The sequence below is a fragment of the Chenopodium album genome, chromosome 10 (assembly GCF_948465745.1).
Source record: "Chenopodium album chromosome 10, dcCheAlbu1.1, whole genome shotgun sequence".
Taxonomy (NCBI): Eukaryota; Viridiplantae; Streptophyta; class Magnoliopsida; order Caryophyllales; family Amaranthaceae; genus Chenopodium; species Chenopodium album.
The window spans coordinates 45,038,309-45,047,378 of record NC_137843.1 but is presented as its reverse complement, the minus strand read 5'-3'; positions in this window follow the sequence as shown (position 1 = coordinate 45,047,378).

Here is a 9,070-nt window from a genome sequence, read left to right as displayed (position 1 = left end):
TTATATTGATAAGTTACTAACTCGATTCGGCATGGAAGGAGCCAAGAGAGGCCACCTACCCATGTCGCGTGGCATAACCCTAAGCAAGAATCAGCGTCCAAAGACACCTGATGAGCTAGAAAGGATGAATCAGATTCCATATGCTTCGCTTATTGGTTCGATCATGTATGCCATGATATGTACTAGGCCAGATGTGTCGTATGCCTTGAGCGCTACGAGCCGATACCAATCAGACCCAGGAGAGACGCATTGGACTGCGGCCAAGAATATCCTAAAGTACCTGAAAAGGAACAAGGATAAATTCCTGGTCTATGATGGCGGAGACGAATTAGTTGTTGAGGGTTATACCGACGCAAGCTTCCAGACAGACAGAGACGACTTCAAGTCATATTCTGGGTACATATTCTGTCTCAATGGAGGAGCGTTTAGTTGGAAGAGTACTAAGCAAAGCACAATTGCAGATTCTACAACTGAAGCCGAATACTTGGCAGCATCTGAGGCAGCTAAGGAGGCAGTTTGGATTCGCAAGTTCATTGGTGAACTTGGTGTTGTACCCTCCATCGAGGGACCAATAGACCTCTATTGTGACAACAATGGAGCTATTGCTCAGGCCAGAGAGCCAAGAGAACATCAGAAGGTCAAACATGTCAAGCGACGGTTTCACATGATTCGGGAATGGAAATCAGAAGGTGAAATCAGAATTTGTAAAGTTGGAACGGATGACAATGTAGCCGATCCACTGACTAAACCTTTGCCTCAAGGGAAGCACAACAAGCACGTTGAGGCAATGGGAATCAGGCACATCGGAGATTGGCTTTGATTTCCTTATTTTAGTGTTTTAATTAATTTTGGACAATTTTAATGTAAAGCACTATGATGAACCATTCAGTTTTGGAGTAATTAAATTTTTCATGCGATTTAAATCACTCCATTGGCTATTTAATTATGGTTTAGAATTAAATAATGAGTCCATTCGATTCTTGGAATATTCAAAATAGGGTATTAAGGCCAGTCTTGGAAAGGAAACACCTATTAAGTGAACATTGAATATTATAATCGAAAATTATCCCTAATCGAGGTCATTTAAACGATGAACGATTAATGACCATTTGAGATTAGTGTGTAGTTTGATTTATAGCACCGTTTCATGTGCTACAAGGACATGATTGTCATGAATCATTTGCACAGGTATTGGTTTAGAACCATACTAGATCGACCTATGAGAATACTTTAAGAGATTAAAAATCGTCATAAGTATACTTCTCATTATTGCTATCGGAACCTTTTTCCTCGACCATGAGTATTGTGAGCTTTCTTGTTTGAGTACTAGTCCGCTTTGATGATTGTTTAACGTCTGCCGTAACAGGGGATTATAACGGCATCACTCGGGCGGCTAGGTCCTCTCAGTAAGAGAAGCTACATTACAAGACTGGAAATGTTCTCCTATTAAATATAGGGAAGATGTCTTTGTTGTTTACAAGGCCTCTCGTAGAGTGAGACTGTAAAATGCATGGCCGTGCTCGGATGGATTTTAGAAATCATCTGTTTATTGACAGTCGGACTCGGAATCGAGAAACACTTTTGGATGTAATAAGGATGACAAATTAATCTTACCTTATAGTTCATGAAGAGGCATTAAGTGACATAGGAAAAGGGTTATACACTAAAAGCACACTTGTCCGGAAGGACAAGTAAGAGATTGAAAGGAATAATGTCCTTCGAACAAGTGTATTATTCCGATAAGGGGTTCGGAATTATTAGAAAGCTAGTTTTTCAGTGAGGTCAAGTGATCGGAATGCCTGGGTGGAGGCCGCTTCCGATCAGTAATATTAATGCATAATTAATACTACAGCTTAATCTTGACTGAACCCTTCGGTCACACCCAAGCAACTAACGAGCCAAAGTGACGAATTAATTAGGAATTAATTAATAAGTCGACCGAGTAATTAATATTTAGACGTCGGAAATTCGAGCTTAGAGCGTCGAAACCGAGCGTCGAAAGTCGAGTCGAAAATAGTAAAAGACGAGACGTGAAAATAATAATAAATCAACAAAGACCAAAATACCCCTAGCATCGGAATGCCCTAAGCAAACCGAGTGTTAGGGGCATATGGCCTAGCATGGTGGCTAGCATGCGCACCAAACCGAGCCTAGGCTGGCTGGTGCGTGCTAGCGCACCAATGCTAGCATCGCATTGCTGGGCGCTGCCTTGTGCGTGCATTGGCTAGCAGCCATGCCACAGCAGCTGGCATGCTAAGCGCGCCAGTCCGCAGCAGCTAACAGCAGCATGGCTGGGCCATTGCGTGCTGCCTAGAAAGCTGGGCCTCGGCCTAGCAGCCCGCAAGCAATGCATGGCTTGCTGGCCGAAGCATGGACAGCAGCGCAAGGCAGCCCACCTTGGGTGCCTTGATGCCCAAGTGTGGGTGCCATGTGGCGCAAGGTGAGAGGGTGGTGAGGTGTTGTGTTGGCCGATTTTGGGAGAGGGAGTAGGGAGCAAGTTTGGTCCCCCCTTCTTCCAAATGGTCCTCACCTAACCTCTCATATGAGCTTGCCACTTGTTGATTTATTACTAGTTTGATTATTAATTTTATTTTAGCTTTAAAATAAAATGGGAAAATCAAATTCTCCCACATTGATGGGAGAGCTTTTCATACTCATGATTTTCCCTATAAATACCCAAGTTGGGGTATTGGAAAAATCACTTGAGTAAGAGTTGGAAAAGGCATCACTAGTAGTGAAAACCTTTGAACTCAAGAGTTGAAAAAGGCATCACCATTGTGAAAACCTTTGAACTCAATTACTCGGGTTTCGGTCGGGCCTTGCTAACTCCAAGGCATTGGACCTAGTCGATGTTTGAGTTGTGGGTGGACTTCCGTTGGAGGTCATCGTATTTTCGAGGCTAGCTTTCGAAGTAAGAGCCCCTCGAGGTCGGGCGAAGCACGAGTCAAAGGTATAATTATTATCTTAATCTTGTCATTAAGTTAATTATGTTTATGGTTTTATTTATTGCGAGTGCGGTCTTGGTTTTGGGTTTGTTTCCGCGGTGAGTCGGACTCACCAAACCCCAACACAATTGGTCAGACAAATTACCTTTATTCCAAAAATTTTGAGTCATGTGCTGGTGAATTGGTGATCGAGCAGTAGAAGGTTTGGAGTAATCATGTCATGTGTAATTGCAGTATTGCGCCCCACTATTAGATCGGTAATCACACTATATCAATTTTGAGATGTTTGTATTATTTTTATTATTCTTTTTATATGTAATCACACTATCAATGTTTTGGATTTGTTTGTTTATAATTTGATTGTATTATTTATTATATGTAATCACACTATCATCTTTTAGAGTTGTAATCACAAATCTTAATTCTTGGAGTTGTTTGATTATAAATTATTGTTTTTATTAATTGTACTTCGTATTATTATGTGTAAATTTTATGATTTGTTATTTGTATGTTCAAGATTTATATATATGTGATTAAAGTGTTGTATTATATGATTTGGTATTATTTTATTGTGTTATTTATGCTAGGGTTTTAATGTTGTTGTTATAGGGAGTATCGTTCTTGAGGTTTTAGGATTACTAATGCAGAGTATTATTTTTGGGTTAAGATTTGATTAATTTTGGGAACTAGTTTTATTCCCTAAGAGTTGAGATATTTTGATGAATTAAATTATTATATTATTTGGGTACCTATGCCATTGTTGAGATATAAATTATTATTTTGCGAATGATTATTTGATTAGAGTATGAGATCAAAAGGGTGAGTATTATTATTTTGTTCTTGGTTTGAGGCTCGGCGTTATATACCTTAGTCCTTGGCATGTTGGTAAGAGGATGATAATCACGAGTTAAGAATGAGGTACAATCTTTATTTTTTATTTTTCAATGGTCCCCTCTAGTGGGAATTGGTCCGTATGTAGTCTGGTTCAAGGTGTTTTGTGGTTATTGAGAGTATTCAAGTTTTTATACTTGTTGGTTTGTTGTTCGAATTACTCATGTCCAAGGCTAGGTATAAAACAAAGAGTGTGGCACACTTATGGGATATATGAGTTAATTGAGTAAAAGGTCGTATTATTATTCGAGGTTGAATTGATAAAGGTTAATTTCAGTGTACAGAGTTATTTTTACCTTGAGGTATATATGTATAATGTAGTTTTGAACTACATTATATTAATTGTTAATTGAGCTAGTATTGTCAATTATTCTATTATTTTATATATTCTGATATGTGATGATTATTCAGCTTTTTGCTGACGTGTGTGTGTGTTTGTTTGCTTTGTTTTGCTACTTGTGTTTGTGGCCATGTCTTTTTCTTATGGTGGCCCTGCGACGATCTATTTTGGAATTTGTCCTTAATGGTGAGCAGACAAGATTATTTTAGCAGGTTGATCAAGTGATCGTAGCTAAAGGAGCCTAAGTGTTTCGATTAGTATGCTATAACGAGTCTATAAAGTTGTATAAATAGCTCACCTAGTTTATTGGGTTGTAATTAGTGGGATTTTGTAAGCCTTAGCACTTGACGGGTTGTTGAGTGTGGCGGTAATACCTCCGATTTAGGTGTATGATTCTGCAATTTTATTTAAAGGTTGTTTATTTTTCCTTTATTTATTGTTTATTAGTAGCTAGTAAATCGGGGGTGTTACACATATCTTCTTGTTTAGTGACACAAGAAGCATAGATTTCCCATCCCTCACTTCATATTCATCCTCCTTAGACTGGTAAGCTTTGCAAGTTCTTGATTCAAAGGTCAACATCTTTGATCTCTTTACTATATTAGGGCATAGTTCACCCTCTTTCCAGTTGTTGCACTTTTGTCTTTTTGTTGATAGTCTCACCATGCACATTCTTCTTATACCTATGCATTCATGTTAGGATAGGTTGGCATCAATATGAAATGATGTCAATTACCATTAAAGATGTTAGAAAAAGCAAACTTATACCTTCCAAAAGTGTTAACACAGGCATGCATCTATCCACACCCAAAGTTGCATTGAAACTCTCTACAAAGTTGGTCTTGTTTTCATCACTACAAATTTTGGGATCAAATTTGTGCCTTGTCCACCTTGACTACTTCCCCAAATCAGCCAACCATTCACAAGCAAGTGGATTCACCTTCTTAATCCTATCTATAGCCTTTTTAAAGGTGAAAGGAGAGGTTGCACTACAGGCGAACCAGAAGAGTGAATGCATCAAAAGGCTAGGAAATGATCCTTTCCAATTCTTAGCTAAGTGTTTACAACAATATCTCCTGTCCACTTTAGGTCATATCTTAGTTAGTGTCACATTTATCTATTCCATGCACACAAATACACAATAGTGATGAGTTTAGTTGTTACTTGCAATTTCAGGAATCAAAGTGTTAGTGACAAAGCAAACTCTATACATGTCCCTATGAAGGATCAACCACCCAAAAAAGGCTTGTATAAGAGTTGATTGTATAAAACCAATCCCTCCCCTGTACTCACCTAAACTAACTTCTTTAAGGCTAATTAATAAACCAAGTGGAATTTGCATTAGGGAGCCCCCTTAACCCAACCTTCTAAAAAGGGTGACATAAGGAATCCAACATAAAAATTATGCAGCTAAAGTTGAGAACAAAGGTAGTATCGAGTTCAACAAGTTAACAAACTTCTTTTAGCCTCACATAATATGCTAGAATCTGATCCTATATAAAGGGTCACCCGTCATATCACTGTATATGGAGACATTCTTATTAGAACCTACTGCATAATTCTTTTCAAGCATCTCCATAGTTTCAAAATCAGTTTCTGACCGCTACTGGTACTAATTTTTTTTTAGCTAATTTGATTTACTTTATAGCTAACTCTACTAGCTACAGGTGGCACCCAAGAGCTCTCAGTAGCTGCCTATTCAAACTCCTCCCTAGCTGCCCCCGAAAACCTATAATGTAGTTTAATAATCCGCGACCCCAACTTGTTAAACAGACCCCATGACTCCAACATCCCAATTCTGCCATTGCTCATTAAACACAACAAAGTTCCTATTAGACCACTCACCCAACACCAAAGACACAAACAAACATAAAAAAGTCCTCATTGTATGCATAGTTTACTTTAAGTGATGATTAGTATACTTTAAGAGAGACTTAGTTTACTTTTATGAGATTTATACTTAAGTAAATAAGTTATCTAAATGAAATGCACCTCTAATGGAACATCAAATGTGTTTAAGACTTTAAATCACCATTAACAGACAACATATATACATAACAGACAACATATATATATATATATATATATATATATATATATATATATATATATATATATATATATATATATATATATATATATATATATATATATATATATATATATATATATATATATATATGTATATATGATCTCTCACAGGAATTTCATCAAACAATTGATATGCAAAGTTAAAAATTAAGAACCTTCATTTATACTAATTAAATTATTCAACAATAAAATAAAAAAAATAAAAACAGAAAAATTATAGTAAATTTCAGCAATATTACTCGATTTCGTGTAAAATTTCAACTTTAAACACCTTCAATTACGCACAACCTTAATCTCTCGCAACTTCATTTTGAACAACTTTATAATCTTCAAAGACCATCACATCATTATAAATCTAATTCAAATTAAAATTTTGAAATAGTACCAAAATTTTCAAATTATTATTGAGTTATTTCTGCAAAACGAGTTAGAATCAACAAGTAATTTACTTAAGCCGCTTCAATGGAGTAGTGAAAGCTCGAAAATCGCTTTAATGGAGTAGAGAAAGCTCAATGTCGGCTTTAATGGAGAATCCAGAGGAGAGAGAAAATGTCTTAGGAGAGAGAATTGCGTGACAGTATATACTTCAAAAACAATAGTTTTACTTTGAGAAAAAAAAAGTATTAGCTTCTGGATGGTTCCCGTACTGCCTAAAGTATTTGTCAGCCTACCCTCCTCAATTTTAGAATTTCCAGCAGCAAGAAAGATTATAACACATTGTTGCTTCCCATACTGCCTATAATATTTGTCAGTCAACCTAGCTCGAGAATACCATACCCGTTTCCGGATGGTTCACAACCTCCTTCTGCTTCCCTTCTTCATTATCAAAAATCCTACCTTCACCTACAGTAGGGGTACCAAAGATCTCCAAACAATTCAAAACCTCTCTTTCTTCTGTATCACATGATGGCAGTAGGTTTATTCCACATGGTAGTGGGTGCTCCTCGTACATAAATCCTTCGGTCCTTCCCTTACCTCCACTTCACATTCAACCTATATACGATCCATAACTTACAAGTAAACAATTTGAGAATAGAAAAGCAAATGTATATAAATAATATTAACTATTAAAAAGCAAATGATCATATAAAAAATGACACTTGTAATGATAAATTATCAAAACAATGTCCAATGCAAGAAATGAGGGCCTCTAGTGTTTGGGCAAAACATGCCAGATTACGTTTACAATATGCATTCAAATCTAAAGTTTACACAACATAACTAGATTTTGTAACAAATTCCAACATGTCATTTAAAATTTGCAAGTCTCAACATCAACAACTAATTAGAATTATTACAGGTGCATAATCTATTCATGTGAACAATTATACCAATCTATTAACCAATCCAATCTACCCCAACAACATATAACCAATGGTACTAGCCAGCTCCCCGTTAAGATATATGTATCTAATATTATGCTTTTTGTTGACAACTATATCGCAGGCCGACACGTGTCAAGTAACTTGTTATACCAAGTTAGTTGACCGGTTGGGACTATTGGGAGCGGATTGAGTATAAAGATCGAATTATTAAAAAATAATCGAAAGGTGGGATTATTTTGGGTGGATGAGGCAAAGGTCGGATTATTCCCGACAATTTTTCCTTTTATTTAATCTGCTTTACTTTAGATTTGAAAATTATCTTTTTTTTTTGGGGGGGTGGGGGGGTGGGGTGGGGATAAAGTACTACGTACTTGTACATATATTTGTTAGTTTGAATTAATGTCAATGTCTGAAGTGTCGTCACAATTATTAAGTAGTACATAGTTGATGAAATTTTGGGGCTAAATTTGTTTTAATATACTATACATTTTGGTGAATTATTGGAATTTTGCTGAAAAAGATATGCCTATCTTGCTTTTAAGTGGAACTAGTTATAATAGATAATATTTAAGTTGATTTTTTCTAAGGTTAGAATATACGAAGTGGAATTTTTCTAAGTGGTATCTACATTTTGGTGTTGTCACAATTTTTCTAAGTGGAATTAATCCCTCATAGCATGACTATTATTGTACTCGTATATTAAGTTACAAAATCATGATTAATTTCTTGTTACTTTTTTTTAAGTACTTTCTTTGGCCTACTTTCTTTTGTACATATTTATTAATTTGTGTCTTTTAGACTTTCGTAGTTTGTATGTATAAATGAGGTTCATTAAAAGGCAGCTTGAGGTGTTACCACGCATCAAAATATTTGCTTGGAGAGCCTGTTAGAATGCACTTCCACTAGATGCAATATCAATGTTCGCATCAAAGATTACAATCCAGACTGCTGCCTTTGTCACAGGGATTATGAGACTACTATTCATGCTATTCGGGATTGTAAGTTTGTGAAGGAAGTCTGGATTCATAGCTCTTTTGCGTATGTAGCTGATTCGAGAATGGGGAATGTATTTGATTGGTAGGAAAGTTGCTTTGCGGAGTTTGATGCCCCTGAGATGGCGAGTATTATTACTTTATGTTGGGAAATTTGGGGAGCTCGTAATTCTTGGATTATGGAAGGAGAAGTTCCAGTCCCTAAAATGGTGGTGAGCTATGCTACCAAGACTTGGGGAGAGTTCTGTGAGGAGAGGGATAGGCAGAGATGCAAGGGTAGTACTGCTAGTGCGAGATGTCCCGATAAATGGACTCCGCCTGCTCATGGCTGGTGTAAAGTTAATGTCGATGCAGGATGCGTAAGTAGCTTGGGTTCGAGGCTTGGTGTGGTGATGAGAAAGGAAGATGGTTCGATTGGTGCGTGCCTTATGTCCCAATCCCTTCACTATTGGGAATCGAAGGTGGCAGAGGTGAAAGCAATGATGT